The sequence below is a fragment of the Cherax quadricarinatus genome, chromosome 96 (genome assembly GCF_038502225.1).
Source record: "Cherax quadricarinatus isolate ZL_2023a chromosome 96, ASM3850222v1, whole genome shotgun sequence".
NCBI lineage: Eukaryota > Metazoa > Arthropoda > Malacostraca > Decapoda > Parastacidae > Cherax > Cherax quadricarinatus.
In genome coordinates this window covers 11,670,624-11,694,960 of record NC_091387.1, presented here as the reverse complement: position 1 = coordinate 11,694,960, position 24,337 = coordinate 11,670,624, and the positions used below count along the sequence as shown (strand labels likewise).

The window sequence follows — 24,337 nt, the reverse complement described above, 5'->3', positions numbered from 1 at the left end:
GGAAGGATGGTAGGATAGGGGTAGCCTAGGAAACGTTGGTGGGAGGAGCCTGGACACCCAACAGGCGTCTTCTCGTGGCTAGATATGTTAAACTTGTAATTCTACCTCGTACACTGAGATACACATACACAGACACACACAAACACACATTAGCAACCAGTGAAGAGGCGGGGGGGGGGGGGCAGGAGCTATGACTCGAGCCCTGCAACCATAACTAGGTGAGTACAAATATAGTTCAGTACACACACACACACACACACACACACACACACACACACACACACACACACACACACACACACACACACACATACACAAACACAAGTACACATGCACACACACATCCAGGAACTGTCACTCGACCCCTGTAACCACAAATAGGTAAGTGCACACTCACAAGAGCTGTGACTCGAACCCTGAAAATATATATATATATATATATATATATATATATATATATATATATATATATATATATATATATATATATATATATATATATATATATATATATAGGTGGGTACTGTGAGAATAAAGTTAATTAAATAAGAGTAGAAGACTGAATGACTGGTGGAGGAAGTATGACTGGCAGTATGACTGTTCTGAAAGGGGAATGTGAGCAGTTACCTTTACCACCCCCCGACCCCCCGACCCCCCGAACCCCCGGCCCCGACCCCCGACCCCCCCGACCCCCCAACCCCCCTACCCCCGACCCCCAACCCCCCCCCCCGACCCCCCGACCCCCTCGACCCCCGACCCCCTCGACCCCCGACCCCGACCCCCCCGACCCCCACTTGATCCACCGGGTGAGAATCAACAAGGGACACTTGTTGGCGGAGTAGTGTCACTTGGTTTTCTTCTCTCGTCATGACTGTAAGTACGGAGATCAGTTATTGATTACTTATTTTACGTTTAGTTTTTCTTAATTTAATAAACAAGAGTTATTTTCTTATGCTTTTTAAGTTATGTCTGGACTTGGATACAGTTACATTTATAAGGTAATATTTAGTTATCACCATTTCTTTTAATTGCTTTCAGCCTATCATGTGAATGACTCCTTGTCCGGTTCGTAATTTCCTTTTTTTTTCTTCTTCTCAGCCTTGCTGGATGGTTCGGGTCACCCAACAGATGCTAGTCGAGACGAGCAACATGATCTGATAATAGATCAGAAACTAAAGAATTTATCATCTTCGGAACTCTACTGTTCCTCCACATTTGGTTAGTGTTTACACGTCTACTACATTACGAGAACTTATGCGCAGGTCCATAATCTCAACAAAGGCCTTGTGAACTCTCTTTTGCTCTAGATCCACGCTCTGCATCATTAGAACTCCGCTGTCATAAATACTGTGTAGTTCAAAAGTCTCATCTGAGAACTGTTTTTGTATACCCCCACCTCTTTAAGGGGGACTCCTTGTCTTCTTCAGACCAAACCTAATTACCCCCAATCCTCCCTTCCTTATCTCATCCTCCCCATCTCCCTTTTTCTCCTTTCTCTCCTCTCCCAACCCTCCCTTTTCCCTATCCCGTTTGTAGCCCTGGGGTCCTCCCCTCTGGCATTAGTTTCAAGGTAGGGGAAGGTGTGCTGGAGTTCATTCCACTCCATGAGGTTTCTCGGGTGTGGTACAGTTTGCCATGGAACCTGGATTGTCTGGAGGCACCGTGCTCCCTTCCTGGATTTCCGAGAAGTGGGTGGGGTGTCCTGCAGATGATGGGTGTGTCTCCAGAGGCTGCCTTTTGGTTCTGGGAGGTGACAGCAGAAGGAGGTATGCTTTGTGGCAGGTATCCGACCGCACTCTCTTTTGTCAGCCGAGGTGGGTCTGTAGATGTGAGGTTGCTATCCCAGAGCGCTGGTTTACTGGCATGATGGGTAGGGTATGGCACAGGTTCCACACTGCATCTGCACTGCTTGCGGTCTCGAGGTCCTTGGATGAGAGGAGGAACTTACGGCCCTTTCCCTCTGCTGTCCCTCTTTTTTTTCTTTCTTTCTTTTTCTCTTTAAAATAATAAAAGAGAAGTACCACCATCATGGAGTCTTTGTTCCATGATAACCCTCCTCCTCCCAGGCCAATTTCTGTTCTTGCATCCTGTTCTGATCCAGCTTCATTATTGGAGCATTCTCTAGACTCTTCCCATACCCCTGCACCATCTGCTGGTGAGACTTTGCCACCTGCTCCTGATGCTGAAGCTCTGCCCATTCCTGTTAGTACCTCTGCATCTTGCATGCCTTTAACTATGCATCCAGCTTCCCCGAATATGGTGCAATGGTTTTTGGATAGTCGTAATACGCCTAAACGTTCCAGACCATTTGCTGATGATGGTTCTTTTCTGCCCATTCCACCCAAAAACCACCTATGTGACGCCCACTTCATTTACTCACCATGTTTACAAGTACGCAGTGGACTAAATTCTTTTCCCTACAACCGACATCTCCAAAAGATATCCTTTCACACTCTTCAAAGCAGTGCGTGCATCATTACAGTTCAGAATGCAGAGCAAGCTCATGATCTTTCCCATCTTACTTCCAGTGATAACATTCCAATCACAGTTGACAAGCACGCTACTCTGAATTCTTGCAGTGGTACGGTGGTTTTACCACATACCATTGTACAGAGTGCTTTTCTGGCTTGCTGTGATGATAATTTGGGAGCAATTATCCCTTCATGGCCTTCCAATTCTCAAAGTAGATACATATGTCATACCCACTTGCAGACGGAGGTGTTTTCCAAGTAACATCATCCGCTTAACCTTTGACTGCCATGAACTCCCATCCTCTGTTTATATCGTTTATATTGTGGGCTATTGCCTAGAGGACCATAAAGTGGTGCCTACTCCCAACAGTGTCAAAATTGTTGGCGCTCCAGACACCCTGCTAAATGCTGCAGATCTGCAAAGGAGTGCCCGATCTGTGGTGCCTTGGATCATAGCAATACGTCTTGCTGTCTTTCCCCCACTTGTCTCAGTTGCAATGAACCTCATCCATTGTCTTTAGGATAATGAAGGCCTTACTTATGCTATGGCTGTCTCTCAGCTCCACCTTCAGGGGAATATTCCTCGTGTCCCTTATTCTCGAATAGCTAGGAGACCTCCAACCTTGACAGTCCCCCCCTCCTACCAGGTCCTCCGGTGTCGTGTCTTCTGGGGTCACCCCCATCTCTAATTCTTTTGCAGTTTTACCCTCTGAAACCCCCACCTTCTTACCACACATGCCTGCATCTTCATCTGCAAAGTTGAACCTGTCTCATAAGCCCAAGTCTCTGCATTCCTCCGGTGCTTAAAATACCCCAACAGTTTTCCTTTCCAGCCTCGGTGCCTAGTTCTCATCCCCCTTTCTAACTCACACGAAGGTGGAGGTTCACCCCCTCTTGTAGTCCCCTCTTCTCCTGTCCCTCCCCCCCATCTTCTTCCCCAGTTACCCTCCAGCCTCCTTCCTCTCCTGTTCCACCGCAGGACTCTTCTGCCCCCGCCAGTGCATCGCTACAGGTTCATACTCCCCTCCCCTCTCAGACCTCTTTGGTTCCCTCAGTAGTTTCCCCAATCTCTATTTGCTCTACCTCATCTGTCTCTGAAATCATGGTATCAACATCTTCCTAATCCATGGAAACACTTGAGGCCATCCCCAACTATATTGCTGAGACGAAACCCTCAATGAGCACTGCCGTGCCTCCTACCCCTTCTTACTTTTCATGACCCTTGCAGCAATCTTTTCCTTCACAGCATTCTGAATCCTCCTTGTTTACACGCTTTCCGTTGCCTCCACACATTGATTTCACTGACCCTAATAGCCATAGATTTTATCAATTCTTATTGTTGGCATACCTGTCTTTGTAAATATTGACTTATTTACAGTGGAATACTTGTGGCCTCAGAGGTAATTGGGAACAGCTCCAGGTATTGCTTTCCCAGTTTTCCCCAGTATGTGTCGGGTTACAAGAGCCCAAAATTCGTTCCGTTGTTATTCATCCTGTTTTGGGCTATATGCTGTTGCATTCTTCTGATCCCTTTCCTGATGAATCATTTAACGAGTGCAATTTTTGTGTGCATTGGTATACCGTATCAACAGGTTCGTTTTCTGCTGCATTATACTGCAGTTCATATTAATTTGCACAGATGGTATACAGTTTGCTCTCTACCTCTCCCCCTCCCGTGCATTCTGTATCTCGGATATTGCATTCTTGATCTCTTCTCTACCACCGCCCATTTTGTTAGGTGATTTTAACCCTCACCATCATCTTTGGGGAGGGTGCCACTGTGACTCTCGTGGTGATCAGTTGGAGACTCTTCTCACTTCTTATCCTCTTCATGTTTTAAATACGAGTGCTCCCACCCATTTTAACTTGTGCACTCAGTCTCTTGCATTGATCGTTCTATCCACTCCTCGTCAATCACACTTCAGTACACTTGGTCTTTTCTCCCAGATTTGCTTGACAGTGATCATTTTCCTATTCTTCTTATTTCTACTACGTATTCCCAACTACTTCGTATCCCTCGTTGGCAATTTGGACGAGCGCATTGGAGCTTATACTCTCATCTTACTGCTTTTGTGGGGACCCTTCTTCATCCTCTATTGATGAGCTGGTGCAACAGTTTTCGACATTAGTTTTGACTGCAGCATCATGTTCTATTCCTTAAACCTCAGGTAGGCAGTCTCCTGCATGTGCCCGTGCAGTGCATTTCAAACGCATTCCATGGCGCCATTACCGATATAATCGGACCTCAGATCTTTTGGGTTTTAAGTGGGCAAGGGCAGTCACTCGTGCGAGTCATACACGATGCTAAATGCACTTGTTGGCAAGACTGTGTCTACCATTACCTCGACTTCCCCTATGTGTGCAGTTTGGAAGAATGTATGGAAGTTGTGTGGGAAGTACACTCCAGATTCAGCTCCCATTTTCCAGGTTGCTGGTGTTAGTGAGATTGGGAGCTATTTTGTTCATGTCTCCCAAGGGCTTCACCTCTGCCCCTCGTTTCTTGCGTCTAAGTCTGCCGAGGAGAAATTGCCGTTGGATTTCTCTTCTAATGGAATGTAGCCGTATAACATACCTTTCACTCTCATGGAGCTAGAGTTCACACTTTCTGTTTGCCAGTCATCGGCAGCTGGGCCTGATGATATATCAGTATGCTGCAACATCTGCATTCTACAGACCTTAGTCCTTTTGCGTCTTTTCAATCTTATTTAGACACAAGGAGTTCTCCCTCATCAGTGGAAATCTGCCATTGTCCTACTGTTTCACAAACCAGGTACCTTGGGGCTTGACACCTCTCACTATCGTCCCATTGCTCTGACCAGTGTAGTCTGTTAAGTGCTGGAACAATTGGTGATAAACATCTAATATGATATTTGGAGACTCACAATAGTCTTTCTCCTCACCAATATGGCTTTCACAAGGGCCACTCTACATTGGACACCTTGCTCCAATTAGATACGTATGTATGAAATATCTTTGCTAACAAACACTCCATCCCAGCAGTCCTTTTTTATCTTGAGAAGGCATATGACACCACTTGGAGGTATAATATTTTAGCTCAATCATACTCTTTAGGCCTCTGCGGTAATCTACCAACCTTCCTTGCTGCTTTCATATCTGACAGACATTTTCGTGTCCGTGTTGGCGTCTCGCTTTCCTCAGTCTTTGTTCAGGCTGAGGGTGTCCCACTAGGTTGTCCTTAGCACTACCATTTTCTCTTGGCTATAAATGACCTACCTTTCGTTCTTCCATCGCAAATTTGGTCGTCACTTTATGTGCATGGCTTCGCTGTAGCTTACGCAGGTGCTGACTGTCTCCGGGTAGCAGCCTTCCTTCAGGATGCGATTGACAGAGTTTCCCATTGGGCCACTTCTCATTACATTCACTAGATGCCCTCTTATCCAAGATATACTATTGTATTTACACAGCTCACGTTTTCTAGAATGTGATACAGCCAAGTTTCTTGGCCTTCTCTTCGATTTCCGGTTGACATGGAAACCTCACATTTCCTCTTTGAAGACAACTTGCCATGGTCGGCTGAATCTCCTTAAAATTCTCGTGCATCGTTCATGGGGAACAGATCGCCGAACTCTCCTCCATTTGGATTCCACCCTAGTCTTGTCCAAGCTGGATTATGGCGACTAAGTTTATTCTGTGGCTTCTCCTACAACTTTAAGTTGGACCCCCGTCATCATCAGGGTCTAGGTTTATGCCTTGGTGCCTTTCATTCATTCCCTGTTGAAAGCCGCTATGCTATGGCGAATGTTCCTTCCTTAGCTGATCGTCGTGATGCTCATTGCCTTCGTTACTTTGTCCATTCTCATGACTTTCGTGTTCCGTATAGGTTGGTCTCAGACGTTAGTAGAAGACCATTATTTGTTCGGCACCCTTGCCTACTCTGACCGTTTTCTCTTCATCTTCACTCCGGTTTTCTCTCCAGTTACCTCTTTGTATGTTCATTTAGCTTCTGCTTTTCCCTTCCCCCTTGAGAGGTTCCGACGGTTCATGTCTGTTTTTTCCCTACTGCCATGCGCCAAAGCTCTCCTGTATACAACTGCTTCTCATTCTCTTTTTCTTGATCACTTCCGGTCGCATGCTTATGCCATTGCTGTTTATACAGATGGTTCTAAATCTTCTGAAAGTGTTGAGTTTCCGGCGGTGTTCCCTGACGATGTTGTCCGAGGTCATTTGTTAGACTCAGTTAGTATGACTCAAGAAATCGTAATGACACGATTGCAAATAAACCATACCCCCGGCCGGGATTGAATCTTATTGTGGCTAGCTGGTCTAGTGGCTAACGCGACGGGCTGGAGTTTTGAGACTCTATGACCGCGGGTTCAATCCCGGCCGGGGGTATGGTTTACTCAGTTAGTATTTTTACTGCCGAGTTGTATGCCATCCTCACAGCGCTTCTCCATATTACATACGTCTCCTTAGACGTTTGTGATCACTTCAGATTAACTCAGTGCTTTATAAGCCATTAAACAATTTGATTCCCCTCATCCATTGGTCCTTCATATTCAAGTATGGTTGTGCTGTGTGGCTAGCCAAAACAAAGACGTTTTTTGTTGGGTCCTGGACACGCTGATGTGCAGGGCAGTGATCAGGTGGATGCTGCTGTACGGTCAGTGGTATGTGATCTTCCGGTTACCTATAGAGGTATTTCGTTCAGAGATTATTTTAGTCATTTCTGCCCGTCTTTTCAGCTGTTGGCAACAAAGGTGGTTAGACATGCACCAAAATAAATTGCACTCTATTAAACCGCTTATAGGTTTGTGGTCATCTTCTTACCTCCGTTGCCATGCTTAGGAGACTATGCTCTCCCGTCTCCACATCGGCCATACTCGTCTTACCCATGGGTATCTCATGGACCGACACCCTATTCCTGTCTGTGAAGTTTGTCAGCTCCAGCGAGCTCGCAGAATTTGCCTCCAACACCGCCGCGCTACCTCTCTTACCTTATCTTGCCTTCTTGCAACTGCTTTACTGTACGAACTTTGACACATAGCCCTTAGCATCCTTTCCAACTCTTTCACCCCTCTCACCTCTGATCCCCACTCCACCTAGCTGTTTATAGCCCTGGTCCTATTTTCTGCCCCGCCGTGCTGCACGACCCTTGTTGGTTTAGCGTTTTTTATTGTAATAATCTATACCACCAGGATAGAGCTACTATCTCGGCAACATTCTACAATTCAGGAATTTGCCTTGTTCTTTATACCTGTGTTGCCGACTTCCAGCTGACTACCACTGGCAGCTAACTCGTAAGCTTCTAGCTGCCCACCTTCACAGGCATTGTAACCATCTGCAGCTGGACTTCACAATATTCACGACCACCTGTGACTTCCTTACTCTTACTGTCTCCAGCGTCCCATCACACACCAGCTAGTCGTGTGCGCCTGGCCATACCAACGGCAGACTCGGAATATTTTTGTTAACGTATTCGGCTCCATCATTTATTTAATCATTTATTTTTCCATCATTCGCTTCAGGTCAATTTTATGTTTGGTTTATATTTAAAGATGTTAGTTTATATTTTCTAAAAAGTTGTTTATCTTCGATAAAATTTATTCTGTTTTCAAAGGGTTCTTACACCTTCACAGAACATACGGGCTCCACACACAGCTTTAAGAGCGGGTACAGCAAGGCACTCGATGCTAGAAGGGAGTGAATCTGGCAAGAATCGGGACCAGGAGCTATGACTAGACCCATACAACCACAAAGTAACTTAACCTATTTGCTCTGTTGTAATACTAGACCTGTAATAGCACATGGACCACGGTTCATGGACCATGGTTCATGGTCCACGGTTCAGATCTCAAGCATGGACCTGTTTATTAACGGATATGCATGCATGTATGTATGAACAGATGCAAAAGTATCCGTGTAAGTATATATGCATCTTGGTAAAGTCAGCAGGTACACATGTATGTACGAATGTACACTTTTGCGAAAGAATGCGTGTGTATATGTGTATGCATGTATGTGTATTCATATGTATGCATGTTTATGTGTGTACACATGTATTTATACGCATGTGTATACACATGAATGCCTATGTGTATGTGTGTGTATGCATGTGCATATGTATAATTCGGTCTAATACTTAATATTTACTGTAGAATATAGACAAATCTATACCTACACAATATATATATATATATATATATATATATATATATATATATATATATATATACATATATTTCTTTCAACACACCGGCCGTATCCCACCGAGGCAGGGTGGACCACCGAGGCAGGGTGGACCACCGAGGCAGGGTGGACCACCGAGGCAGGGTGGACCACCGAGGCAGGGTGGACCACCAAGGCAGGGTGGACCACCGAGGCAGGGTGGACCACCGAGGCAGGGTGGACCACCGAGGCAGGGTGGACCACCGAGGCAGGGTGGACCACCGAGGCAGGGTGGACCACCGAGGCAGGGTGGACCACCGAGGCAGGGTGGACCACCGAGGCAGGGTGGACCACCGAGGCAGGGTGGACCACCAAGGCAGGGTGGACCACCGAGGCAGGGTGGACCACCGAGGCAGGGTGGACCACCGAGGCGGGGTGGACCACCAAGGCAGGGTGGACCACCGAGGCAGGGTGGACCACCGAGGCAGGGTGGACCACCGAGGCGGGGTGGCCTAAAAGGAAAAACGAAAGTTTCTCCTTTTACATTTAGTTATATATACAGGAGAAGAAGTTACTAGCCTCTTGCTCCCGGTATTTTAGTCGCCTCTTACAACACGCATGACTTACGGAGGAAGAATTCTGTTCCACTTCCCCATGGAGGATATATATATATATATATATATATATATATATATATATATATATATATATATATATATATATATATTCATATTCAGTGATTCAGAAAAAGTATTCAACAAACGTGACTCACGAAATCGTATCACAATTGTAAACAATGACGAGACGGGTGGTGTTCGAACCCATGGCGAGTGAATCGTGAAACTCCAGACCGGTACGTAAGCTTACGCACTGGAGTCGAATTTTATGACTTGCTCCAGTACATAAGCTTACGCACTGGAGTGGAATTTTACGACTCCAGTACATAAGCTTACGCACTGGAGTGGAGTTTGTAGACTCACTCTCCACGAGTTCGAACTCCACCCGTGCCGTGGTTTATTAGCCCCAAACGTCTTCCAAATAGGATACACCATTGTTGAGATTATAAAGGCAATTAGAAGAGTTATTCCTTAGGTTCATAATGCATGGGAATAACATAAGGAATTGAACTATATAATACTGAACATTAGGCCTTTATACATGTTGGCTACATGTTGTTCACTGTAACATTTCGATGAACAATAGATTTTATTTTTATTAACACATCGGCAGTCTCCCACCAAGGCAGGGTGCCCCGAGGAAGAAAAACTTTACCATCATTCACTCCATCACTGTCTTGCCAGAGGTGCTTTACACTGTTTACCTGGAGACCTGGAGAGAGTTCCGGGGGTCAACGTCCCCGCGGCCCGGTCTGTGACCAGGCCTCCTGGTGGATCAGAGCCTGATCACCCAGGCTGTTACTGCTGGCTGCACGCAAACCAATGTACGAGCCACAGCCCGGCTGGTCAGGAACCGACTTTAGGTGCTTGTCCAGTGCCAGCTTGAAGACTGCCAGGGGTCTGTTGGTAATCCCCCTTATGTATGCTGGGAGGCAGTTGAACAGTCTTTGGCCCCTGACACTTACTGTATGGTCTCTTAACGTGCTAGTGACACCCCTGCTTTTCATTGGTGGGATGTTGCATCGTCTGCCAAGTCTTTTGCTTTCGTAGTGAGTGATTTTCGTGTGCAAGTTCGGTACTAGTCCCCCTAGGATTTTCCAGGTGTATATAATCATGTACCTCTCCCGCCTGCATTCCAGGGAATACAGGTTCAGGACCCTCAAGCGCTCCCAGTAATTTAGGTGTTTTATCTCCGTTATGCGCGCCGTGAAAGTTCTCTGTACATTATCTAGGTCAGCAATTTCACCTGCCTTGAAAAGTGCTGTTAATGTGCAACAATATTCCAGCCTAGATAAAGCAAGCGACCTGAAGAGTGTCATCATGGGCTTGGCATCCCTAGTTTTGAAGGTTTTCATTATCCATCCTGTCATTTTTCTAGCAGATGCGATTGATACAATGTTATGGTCCTTGAAGGTGAGATCCTCCGACATGATCATTCCCAGGTCTTTGACGTTGGTGTTTCGCTCTATTTTGTGGCCAGAATTTGTTTTGTACTCTGATGAAGATTTAATTTTCTCGTGTTTACCATATCTGAGTAATTAAAATTTCTCATCGTTGAACTTCATATTGTTTTCTGCAGCCCACTGAAAGATTTGGTTGATGTCCGCCTGGAGCCTTGCAGTGTCTGCAATGGAAGACACTGTCATGCAGATTCGGGTGTCATCTGCAAAGGAAGACACGGTGCTGTGGCTGACATCCTTGTCTATGTCAGATATGAGGATGAAGAACAAGATGGGAGCGAGTACTGTGCCTAGTGGAACAGAGCTTTTCACCGTAGCTGCCTCGGACATTACTCTGTTGACTACTACTCTCTGTGTTCTGTTAGTGAGGAAATTATAGATCCATCGACCGACTTTTCCTGTTATTCCTTTAGCACGCATTTTGTGCGCTATTACGCCATGGTCACACTTGTCGAAGGCTTTTGCAAAGTCTGTATATATTACATCTGCATTCTTTTTGTCGTCTAGTGCATCTAGGACCTTGTCGTAGTGATCCAATAGTTGAGACAGACAGGAGCGACCTGTTCTAAACCCATGTTGCCCTGGGTTGTGTAATTTATGGGTTTCTAGATGGGTGGTGATCTTGCTTCTTAGAACCCTTTCAAAGATTTTTATGATATGGGATGTTAGTGCTATCGGTCTGTAGTTCTTTGCTGTTGCTTTACTTCCCCCTTTGTGGAGTGGGGCTATGTCTGTTGTTTTTAGTAACTGTGGGACGACCCCCGTATCCATGCTCCCTCTCCATAGGATGGTAAAAGCTCGTGATAGGGGCTTCTTGCAGTTCTTGATGAACACGGAGTTCCATGAGTCTGGCCCTGGGGCAGAGTGCATGGGCATGTCATTTATCGCCTGCTCGAAGTCATTTGGCGTCAGGATAACATCAGATAGGCTTGTGTTAACCAAATTCTGTGGCTCTCTCATAAAAAAATCATTTTGATCTTCGACTCTCAGTCTGGTTAGCGGCTTGCTAAAAACTGAGTCATACTGGGACTTGAGTAGCTCACTCATTTCCTTGCTGTCATCTGTGTAGGACCCATCTTGTTTAAGTAGGGGCCCAATACTGGACGTTGTTCTCGACTTTGATTTCGCATAGGAGAAGAAATACTTTGGGTTTCTTTCGATTTCATTTATGGCTTTTAGTTCTTCCCGCGATTCCTGACTCCTATAAGATTCCTTTAGCTTAAGTTCGATGCTTGCTATTTCTCTGACCAGTGTCTCCCTACGCATTTCAGATATATTGACCTCTTTTAGCCGCTCTGTTATTCTTTTCCGTCACCTGTAAAGGGAGCGCCTGTCTCTTTCTATTTTACATCTACTCCTCCTTTTTCTTAGAGGAATAAGCCTTGTGCATACATCGAGTGCCACCGAGTTAATCTGTTCTAGGCATAAGTTGGGGTCTGTGTTGCTTAGTATATCTTCCCAGCTTATATCGGTTAGGACTTGGTTTACTTGGTCCCACTTTATGTTTTTGTTATTGAAGTTGAATTTGGTGAATGCTCCCTCGTGACTAGTCTCATTATGTCGGTCTGGGGCTCCACGCATACATGTCTGAACCTCAATTATGTTGTGATCTGAGTATATTGTTTTTGATATGGTGACATTTCTTATCAGATCATCATTGTTAGTGAAGATGAGGTCTAGTGTATTCTCCGTCTAGTAGGCTCTATTATTTGCTGGTTTAAATTGAATTTTGTGCAGAGATTTAAAAGCTCGTGTGAGTGTGAGTTTTCATCAGAGCTGCCTCCTGGTGTTATTACTGCAACAATATTATTTGCTATATTCCTCCATTTTAGGTGCCTTAAGTTGAAATCCCCCAGGAGCAAGATGTTGGGTGCAGGAGCTGGCAGATTTTCCAGACAGAGATCAATTTTTAACAGCTGTTCCTGGAATTGCTGGGATGTTGCATCCGGAGGCTTGTAGACTACCACAATGACTAGGTTTTGGTTCTCGACCTTTACTGCTAAAACTTCCACTACATGATTTGAGGCATTAAGCAGTTCTGTGCACACAAGTGACTCTGCAATGTACAGGCCAACCCCCCCCCCTTTTTTGTGCCTGTTCACTCTGTCACATCTGTATAGGTTGTAACCTGGGATCCATATTTCGTTGTCCAAGTGATCCTTTATGTGGGTCTCAGTGAAAGCCGCGAACATTGCCTTTGCCTCTGTAGGTATAAAACTGGAACATTAACACCCTTCAGAATGTAAACACTGTACTTCCCACCTCCAGGACTAGAGTCCGGCCTGCTGGTTTCCCGGAATCCCTTCATGTTACTTCGTTCGCACTCTAACAGGACGTCAAGTGTTAAAAAACATTCAACTCCATTCACTCCTATCAAATATGCTCACGCATGCTTACTGGAAGTCCAAGCCCCTCGCGCACAAAACCTCCTTTACCCCAAACCACCTCAACAACCCCTACTCAACCCTTTGGATGATAGTTTTGGTATTTCCGCACCTCCTCCTAATTTCCAAACACCGAATAAAGATACCAGCAATAAAGATACCAGCAATAAAGATACCAACAATAAAGATACCAGCAATAAAGATACCAGCAATAAAGACACCAACAATAAAGATACCAACAATAAAGATAACAGCAATAAAGATACCAACAATAAAGATACCAACAATAAAGATAACAGCAATAAAGATACCAACAATAAAGATACCAGCAATAAAGATACCAACAATAAAGATACCAACAATAAAGATAACAGCAATAAAGATACCAACAATAAAGATACCAACAATAAAGATAACAGCAATAAAGATACCAACAATAAAGATAACAGCAATAAAGATACCAACAATAAAGATAACAGCAATAAAGATACCAACAATAAAGATAACAGCAATAAAGATACCAACAATAAAGATAACAGCAATAAAGATACCAACAATAAAGATAACAGCAATAAAGATACCAACAATAAAGATACCAACAATAAAGATAACAGCAATAAAGATACCAACAATAAAGATACCAACAATAAAGATAACAGCAATAAAGATACCAACAATAAAGATACCAACAATAAAGATAACAGCAGTAAAGATACCAACAATAAAGATACCAGCAATAAAGATACCAACAATAAAGATACCAACAATAAAGATAACAGCAATAAAGATACCAACAATAAAGATACCAACAATAAAGATAACAGCAATAAAGATACCAACAATAAAGATAACAGCAATAAAGATACCAACAATAAAGATAACAGCAATAAAGATACCAACAATAAAGATAACAGCAATAAAGATACCAACAATAAAGATAACAGCAATAAAGATACCAACAATAAAGATACCAACAATAAAGATAACAGCAATAAAGATACCAACAATAAAGATACCAACAATAAAGATAACAGCAATAAAGATACCAACAATAAAGATACCAACAATAAAGATAACAGCAATAAAGATACCAGCAATAAAGATACCAACAATAAAGATACCAACAATAAAGATAACAGCAATAAAGATACCAACAATAAAGATACCAGCAATAAAGATATTCTTCAACTTGTTGGTATTAATACCACTTTAAACAAACCTTCCACAAGTTTAAGTAAACAATACATTAAAGTTTGAAGCCCATCCGATAACTCGTTCTCATTTTGTGAAGGAAAAAAGTGTCAACTCTGCAAGAACAATGTTCTTGACAAAGTGTCAACTCTACAAGAACAGTGTTCTTGACAAAGTGTCAACTCTACAAGAACAGTGTTCTTGACAAAGTGTCAACTCTGCAAGAACAGTGTTCTTGACAAAGTGTCAACTATGCAAGAACAATGTTCTTGACAAAGTGTCAACTCTGCAAGAACAGTGTTCTTGACAAAGTGTCAACTCTGCAAGAACAATGTTCTTGACAAAGTGTCAACTCTACAAGAACAATGTTCTTGACAAAGTGTCAACTCTGCAAGAACAGTGTTCTTGACAAAGTGTCAACTCTGCAAGAACAATGTTCTTGACAAAGTGTCAACTCTGCAAGAACAATGTTCTTGACAAAGTGTCAACTCTACAAGAACAATGTTCTTGACAAAGTGTCAACTCTGCAAGAACAATGTTCTTGACAAAGTGTCAACTCTACAAGAACAATGTTCTTGACAAAGTGTCAACTCTGCAAGAACAATGTTCTTGACAAAGTGTCAACTCTACAAGAACAATGTTCTTGACAAAGTGTCAACTCTGCAAGAACAATGTTCTTGACAAAGTGTCAACTCTACAAGAACAATGTTCTTGACAAAGTGTCAACTCTGCAAGAACAATGTTCTTGACAAAGTGTCAACTCTACAAGAACAATGTTCTTGACAAAGTGTCAACTCTGCAAGAACAATGTTCTTGACAAAGTGTCAACTCTACAAGAACAATGTTCTTGACAAAGTGTCAACTCTGCAAGAACAATGTTCTTGACAAAGTGTCAACTCTGCAAGAACAATGTTCTTGACAAAGTGTCAACTCTGCAAGAACAATGTTCTTGACAAAGTGTCAACTCTGCAAGAACAATGTTCTTGACAAAGTGTCAACTCTACAAGAACAATGTTCTTGACAAAGTGTCAACTCTACAAGAACAATGTTCTTGACAAAGTGTCAACTCTGCAAGAACAGTGTTCTTGACAAAGTGTCAACTCTGCAAGAACAATGTTCTTGACAAAGTGTCAACTCTGCAAGAACAGTGTTCTTGACAAAGTGTCAACTCTGCAAGAACAGTGTTCTTGACAAAGTGTCAACTCTGCAAGAACAATGTTCTTGACAAAGTGTCAACTCTGCAAGAACAGTGTTCTTGACAAAGTGTCAAGTCTGCAAGAACAATGTTCTTGACAAAGTGTCAACTCTACAAGAACAGTGTTCTTGACAAAGTGTCAACTCTGCAATTTTCCAGATCACAAATGATAATTTCTAACATTTCTCAGTTGTCTTTATCAGTAATATTGTTTTTAAATTTCTCATCATTACTAGAATATAAGTAAAAAAATCCTTTTTTAGTATCCCCTATAGAGGACCTATAAGCGGTTGCCTGCATTTTTTTTGGGGGGGATGGGGAATGTATCCCCCTTAATGGGATCTTGAAGTGAATACGCGATTCTGTTTTCTTTTTTTTTCATATTTTCTCTAAATTTTGCTTATGCCTGGTCAAGGCCTCATGGATTATCTTTAAATATTGATAACTAGAGAATAATTCTTGACTCGTTCTGGTGCCATATAACCAAAATTATAATATGTACTCCAGTTTTCCTGGAATGGCTACAATATGTTCGAAATTCTCTGTAGTTACAATTCTAGCGTTCAACAAAGGTGTCTAGCTGTCAAGAATGACGATAAGTATGAGCCTAGCTGTGCTGAATAGCTTCTGTATTTAATAGCTGATGCATCTTAATGTCAGAATATCTGATACATCTTACTGTTAGAATAACTGATACATCTTACTGTTAGAATAACTGATGCATCTTACTGTCAGAATAACTGATAGATCTTACTGTCATAATAACTGGTACATCTTACTGTCAGAATAACTGATACATCTTACTGTTAGAATAACTGATGTATCTTACTGTTAGAATAACTGATACATCTTACTGTTAGAATAACTGATACATCTTACTGTTAGAATAGCTGATACATCTTACTGTTAGAATAGCTGATACATCTTACTGTTAGAATAACTGATACATCTTACTGTTAGAATAACTGATACATCTTACTGTTAGAATAACTGATACATCTTACTGTTAGAATAGCTGATACATCTTACTGTTAGAATAACTGATACATCTTACTGTTAGAATAGCTGATACATCTTACTGTCAGAATAACTGATACATCTTACTGTTAGAATAACTGATACATCTTACTGTTAGAATAACTGATACATCTTACTGTTAGAATAACTGATACATCTTACTGTTAGAATAACTGATACATCTTACTGTTAGAATAGCTGATGCATCTTACTGTTAGAATAGCTGATGCATCTTACTGTTAGAATAGCTGATGCATCTTACTGTTAGAATAACTGATACATCTTACTGTTACAATAACTGATGCATCTTACTGTTACAATAACTGATGCATCTTACTGTTAGAATAACTGATGTATCTGTCAGAATAACTGATACATCTTACTGTTACAATAACTGATGCATCTTACTGTTAGAATAACTGATGTATCTGTCAGAATAACTGATACATCTTACTGTTACAATAACTGATGCATCTTACTGTTACAATAACTGATGCATCTTACTGTTAGAATAACTGATGTATCTGTCAGAATAACTGATACATCTTACTGTTAGAATAACTGATGCATCTTACTGTTAGAATAGCTGATGCATCTTACTGTTAGAATAACTGATACATCTTACTGTTAGAATAGCTGATGCATCTTACTGTTAGAATAACTGATACATCTTACTGTTAGAATAGCTGATGCATCTTACTGTTAGAATAACTGATACATCTTACTGTTACAATAACTGATGTATCTGTCAGAATAACTGGTACATCTTACTGTCAGAATAACTGGTACATCTTACTGTCAGAATAACTGATGCATCTTACTGCTAAAATAGGAGCTATTAAGCTGCCAGAAGTTATGTCTGTTTTCACTTAGTATATAAATCCTGGAAATGCTGGAAGCCTTGTGTTGACTACATAATTCCTCATCATGACGAGACAGTCGAGAAAATAAATCTGACGTTATTTTGAAGTTTGGAGGATTTAAATTTCTAAATGTCGTATCTTGGATCATTTATATTACGGCAGGCAGTGGAATTTCAGACATATGGTCTACGGTATTTGCTTTCTCTGTCAGCATAGTTGCTGATCTCCTTACGTGTGTTGTATGTATAGATTAGTTGAGTATCGTAGTACCATCCATGTACTTTATATAGAAGCTCTCTAGGCCGAGTGACTGAATAACGTCACGGGATACAGCTGGAGTCAGTGAGACGTGCGCTGCCTCGCCCTCACTCGACGGACCACCTACAAGCAAGGCAGAACGCGGCAGGCCTGGGCTCCTGCCTCTCATCACAGTCTGACAATATATAGTGTTACCATCCAACAAGGTGTTTACCTTCAACCCTCGTTTCTCCTACGGAACCCCATACGACATCTCGTCCATAAGTCTTGTGCTTTGTCGTCCGTAACTCTTGTGCTTACTCGTCCGTAACTCATGTGTTTTGGGAAAATTCTCTTTCATGGCACTGTTAATCATGTTAAACGTCATGTACAACAGATTCTCATAAGTTTTAATAACTTTCTCCCAACAGTTAACTCAGTGGGAAATAATATCATTAATTAGTTCAGATGAAGTTCAGTCAGGTGATATTTTTAATGCAAAATGGAAAGACAGCTTAATTATTGTTATGGTACTATGATCTTGTAATTGTTGCACGGCATTTGAATGAGGCAGAACGGATGGGAAATTGGAATCTTCATATAGATTGCATAAATGCTTTGTTACAAATTTTTTATGCAAGTGGACGTGTTGTGTATGTTGAATCCTGCCATCTGTACCTGCAGCATACGGGTTCTCTTGATCTAAGAATATAATATGTCTCAATTACCAGTACATGTACAAGGTATACAAGTACATGTACAAGGTATACATGTACAAGGTATACGAGTACATGTACAAGGTATACATGCACAAGGTATACAAGTACATGTACAAGGTATACAAGTACATGTACAAGGCATACAAGTACATGTACAAGGTATACAAGTACATGTACAAGGTATACAAGTACATGTACAAAGTATACAAGTACATGTACAAGGTATACAACTATATGTACAAGGTATACAAGTACATGTACAAGGCATACAAGTACATGTACAAGGTATACAAGTACATGTACAAGGTATACATGTACAAGGTACACAAGTACATGTACAAGATATACCAGTACATGTACAAGGTATGCAAGTACATGTACAAGGTATACAAGTACATGTACAAGGTATACAACTACATGTACAAAGTATACAAGTACATGTACAAGGTATACAACTATATGTACAAGGTATACAAGTACATGTACAAGGCATACAAGTACATGTACAAGGTATACAAGTACATGTACAAGGTATACATGTACAAGGTACACAAGTACATGTACAAGATATACCAGTACATGTACAAGGTATGCAAGTACATGTACAAGGTATACAAGTACATGTACAAGGTATACATGTACAAGGTACACAAGTACATGTACAAGATATACCAGTACATGTACAAGGTATGCAAGTACATGTGCAAGGTGTACATGTACAAGGTATGCAAGTACATGTAAAAGGTATACCAGTACATGTACAAGGTATGCAAGTACATGTACAAGGTGTACATGTACAAGGTATGCAAGTACATGTACAAGGTATGCAAGTACAAGTACAAGGTTTACAAGTACATGTACAAGGTATGCAAGTACATGTACAAGGTATGCAAGTGCATGTACAAGGCATACATGTACAAGGTATACCAGTACATGTACAAGGTATACCAGTACATGTACAAGGTACACAAGTGCATGTACAAGGTATGCAAGTACATGTACAAGGTATACATGTACAAGGTATGCAAGTACATGTACAAGGTATACAAGTACATTTTCAAGGTATACAATTACATGTACAAGGTATACAAGTACACTAACACCCATGATGCCACCCACACCAGTCCACTAACACCCAGGATGCCACCCACACCAGTCCACTAACACCCAGGATGCCACCCACACCAGTCCACTATCACCCAGGATGCCACCCACACCAGTCCACTATCACCCAGGATGCCACCCACACCAGTCCACTAACACCCAGGATGCAACCCACACCAGTCCACCAACACCCAGGATGCCACCCACACCAGTCCACCAACACCCAGGATGCCACCCACACCAGTCCACTAACACCCAGGATGCAACCCATGCCAGTCCACTGATACCCAGGATGCCACCCACACCAGTCCACTAACACCCAGGATGCCACCCACACCAGTCCACTAACACCCAGGATGCCACCCACACCAGTCCACTAACACCCAGGATGCCACCCACACCAGTCCACTAACACCCAGGATGCCACCCACACCAGTCCACCAACACCCAGGATGCCACCCACACCAGTCCACTAACACCCAGGATGCCACCCACACCAGTCCACTAACACCCAGGATGCAACCCACACCAGTCCACTAATACCCAGGATGCCACCCACACCAGTCCACTAACACCCAGGATGCCACCCACACCAGTCCACTATCACCCAGGATGCCACCCACACCAGTCCACTATCACCCAGGATGCCACCCACACCAGTCCACTAACACCCAGGATGCAACCCACACCAGTCCACCAACACCCAGGATGCCACCCACACCAGTCCAACACCCAGGATGCCACCCACACCAGTCCACTAACACCCAGGATGCAACCCATGCCAGTCCACTGATACCCAGGATGCCACCCACACCAGTCCACTAACACCCAGGATGCCACCCACACCAGTCCACTAACACCCAGGATGCCACCCACACCAGTCCACTAACACCCAGGATGCCACCCACACCAGTCCACTAACACCCAGGATGCCACCCACACCAGTCCACCAACACCCAGGATGCCACCCACACCAGTCCACTAACACCCAGGATGCAACCCACGCCAGTCCACTGATACCCAGGATGCCACCCACACCAGTCCACTAACACCCAGGATGCCACCCACACCAGTCCACTAACACCCAGGATGCCACCCACACCAGTCCACTAAGACCCAGGATGCCACCCACACCAGTCCACTAATACCCAGGATGCCACCCACACCAGTCCACTAAGACCCAGGATGCCACCCACACCAGTCCACTAACACCCAGGATGCCACCCAAACCAGTCCACTAACACCCAGGATGCCACCCACACCAGTCCACTAACACTCAGGATGCCACCCACACCAGTCCACTAACACCCAGGATGCTGCCCACACCAGTCCACTAACACCCAGGATGCCACCCACACCAGTCCACTAACACCCAGGATGCCACCCAAACCAGTCCACTAACACCCAGGATGCCACCCACACCAGTCCACTAACACTCAGGATGCTACCCACACCAGTCTACTAACACCCAGGATGCCACCCACACCAGTCCACTAACACCCAGGATGCCACCCACACCAGTCCACTAACACCCAGGATGCCACCCACACCAGTCCACTAACACCCAGGATGCCACCCACATCAGTCCACTAACACCCAGGTACCCATTTTACTGATGGGTGAACATAGACCACCGGTGTAAGGAAACACGGTTGGGCAAATGTTTTGTTAGTGGGATGTATTGTAAAGGACCTGCCTAGTATGGGCCAACAGGCCTGCTGCAGTGATCCCCCTTTCTTATGTTCTTATCTATCGCAAGTGGCTTCATCAGTCCAATACAAAGGAGAATGGTGAAGAACATGAAAAGTCTGGGGTAATCACTCCCTCAGCCCTGAGTCGGTGCAAAACAAACAAAAACAAGTTGAAACTTGTTCAGAATTTTCAAACGTTTCTGGGGCTGTAATATTTTATCGACACATTGCAGCGTTTTCCAAATAACCGAGATAAAACACTTCAGTCAGGGTAATAGACAGACGAGGGAGAGGATGTGACGATGAAAGAGGGAAGTGACGAGGGAGAGGATGTGACGATGAAAGAGGGAAGTGACGAGGGAGAGGATGTGACGATAAAAGAGGGAAGTGACGAGGGAGACGATGTGACGATAAAAGAGGGAAGTGACGAGGGAGAGGATGTGACGATAAAAGAGGGTAGTGACGAGGGAGAGGATGTGACGATAAAAGAGGGAAGTGACGAGGGAGAGGATGTGACGATTAAAGAGGGAAGTGACGAGGGAGAGGATGTGACGATTAAAGAGGGAAGTGACGAGGGAGAGGATGTGACGATTAAAGAGGGAAGTGACGAGGGAGAGGATGTGACGATAAAAGAGGGAAGTTACGAGGGAGATGATGTGACAATTAAAGAGGGAAGTGACGAGGGAGAGGATGTGACGATTAAAGAGGGAAGTGACGAGGGAGAGGATGTGACGATAAAAGAGGGAAGTTACGAGGGAGATGATGTGACAATTAAAGAGGGAAGTGACGAGGAGAGGATGTGACGATAAAAAAGGGAAGTGACGAGGGAGATGATGTGATGATAAAAGAGGGAAGTGACGAGGGAGAGGATGTGACGATTAAGAGGGAAGTGACGAGGGAGAGGATGTGACAATAAAAGAGGGAAGTGACGAGAGAGATGATGCGACGATTAAAGAGGGAATTGACGAGGGAGATGATGTGACGATAAAAGAGGGAAGTGACGAGGGAGAGGATGTGACGATAAAAGAGGGAAGTGACGAGGGAGAGGATGTGACGAAAAAAGAGGGAAGTGACGAGGGAGATGATGTGACGATTAAAGAGGGAAGTGACGAGGGAGAGGATGTGATGATAAAAGAGGGAAGTGACGAGGGAGAGGATGTGACGATAAAAGAGGGAAGTGACGAGGGAGATGATGTGACGATAAAAGAGGGAAGTGACGAGGGAGAGGATGTGACGATAAAAGAGGGAAGTGACGAGGGAGATGATGTGACGATAAAAGAGGGAAGTGACGAGGGAGAGGATGTGACGATAAAAGAGGGAAGTGACGAGGGAGAGGATGTGACGAAAAAAGAGGGAAGTGACGAGGGAGATGATGTGACGATTAAAGAGGGAAGTGACGAGAGAGAGGATGTGACGATAAAAGAGGGAAGTGACGAGGGAGAGGATGTGACGATTAAAGAGGGAAGTGACGAGGGAGATGATGTGACGATAAAAAAGGGAAGTGACGAGGGAGAGGATGTGACAAAAGAGGGCAGTGACGAGGGAGATGATGTGACGATAAAAGAGGGAAGTGACGAGGGAGAGGATGTGACGATAAAAGAGGGAAGTGACGAGGGAGATGATGTGACGATAAAAGAGGGAAGTGACGAGGGAGAGGATGTGACGATAAAAGAGGGAAGTGACGAGGGAGAAGATGTGACGATAAAAGAGGGAAGTGACGAGGGAGAGGATGTGACGATAAAAGAGGGAAGTGACGAGGGAGAGGATGTGACGAAAAAAGAGGGAAGTGACGAGGGAGAAGATGTGACGATAAAAGAGGGAAGTGACGTGGGAGAGGATGTGACGATAAAAGAGGGAAGTGACGAGGGAGAGGATGTGACGAAAAAAGAGGGAAGTGACGAGGGAGATGATGTGACGATTAAAGAGGGAAGTGACGAGAGAGAGGATGTGACGATAAAAGAGGGAAGTGACGAGGGAGAGGATGTGACGATAAAAGAGGGAAGTGACGAGGGAGAGTGTGACGAAAAAAGAGGGAAGTGACGAGGGAGATGATGTGACGATTAAAGAGGGAAGTGACGAGAGAGAGGATGTGACGATAAAAGAGGGAAGTGACGAGGGAGATGATGTGACGATTAAAGAGGGAAGTGACGAGGGAGAGGATGTGACGATAAAAGAGGGAAGTGACGAGGGAGAGGATGTGACGATAAAAGAGGGAAGTGACGAGGGAGAGGATGTGACGATAAAAGAGGGAAGTGACGAGGGAGAGGATGTGACGATAAAAGAGGGAAGTGACGAGGGAGATGATGTGACGATAAAAGAGGGAAGTGACGAGGGAGAGGATGTGACGATAAAAGAGGGAAGTGACGAGGGAGATGATGTGACGATAAAAGAGGGAAGTGACGAGGGAGAGGATGTGACGATAAAAGAGGGAAGTGACGAGGGAGATGATGTGACGATAAAAGAGGGAAGTGACGAGGGAGAGGATGTGACGATAAAAGAGGGAAGTGACGAGGGAGAGGATGTGACGAAAAAAGAGGGAAGTGACGAGGGAGATGATGTGACGATTAAAGAGGGAAGTGACGAGAGAGAGGATGTGACGATAAAAGAGGGAAGTGACGAGGGAGATGATGTGACGATTAAAGAGGGAAGTGACGAGGGAGAGGATGTGACGATAAAAGAGGGAAGTGACGAGGGAGAGGATGTGACGATAAAAGAGGGAAGTGACGAGGGAGAGGATGTGACGATAAAAGAGGGAAGTGACGAGGGAGAGGATGTGACGATAAAAGAGTGAAGTGACGAGGGAGATGATGTGACGATAAAAGAGGAAAGTGACGAGAGAGAGGAAAGTGACGAGGGAGATGATGTGATGATAAAAGAGGGAAGTGACGAGGGAGGGGATGTGACGATAAAAGAGGGAAGTGACGAGGGAGAGGATGTGACGATAAAAGAGGGAAGTGACGAGGGAGATGATGTGACGATTAAAGAGGGAAGTGACGAGAGAGAGGATGTGACGATAAAAGAGGGAAGTGACGAGGGAGAGGATGTGACGATTAAAGAGGGAAGTGACGAGGGAGATGATGTGACGATAAAAAAGGGAAGTGACGAGGGAGAGGATGTGACAAAAGAGGGCAGTGACGAGGGAGATGATGTGACGATAAAAGAGGGAAGTGACGAGGGAGAGGATGTGACGATAAAAGAGGGAAGTGACGAGGGAGATGATGTGACGATAAAAGAGGGAAGTGACGAGGGAGAGGATGTGACG

At 43.9% G+C, this 24,337-nt stretch overlaps 1 protein-coding gene and 1 long non-coding RNA gene across 3 annotated transcripts in view; one reads left to right on the top strand and one right to left on the bottom strand.

Annotated features, from left to right (window-relative positions):
* The window catches only part of LOC128701788 (G-protein coupled receptor GRL101-like), a 692,032-nt gene that overhangs the window by 84,459 nt on the left and 583,236 nt on the right, over positions 1 to 24,337 (bottom strand). The window lies entirely within an intron of this gene.
* On the top strand, positions 845 to 11,600 carry LOC128701761 (uncharacterized). 2 transcript variants are annotated; one of them, XR_011394732.1, is made up of 4 exons: positions 845 to 873; positions 1,099 to 1,218; positions 8,069 to 8,188; positions 10,794 to 11,600. It is a non-coding gene; the product is annotated as an uncharacterized lncRNA (long non-coding RNA). The 2 variants fall into 2 exon arrangements; XR_008408963.2 differs by lacking the exon at positions 10,794 to 11,600 and having other exon boundaries at positions 8,069 to 8,532.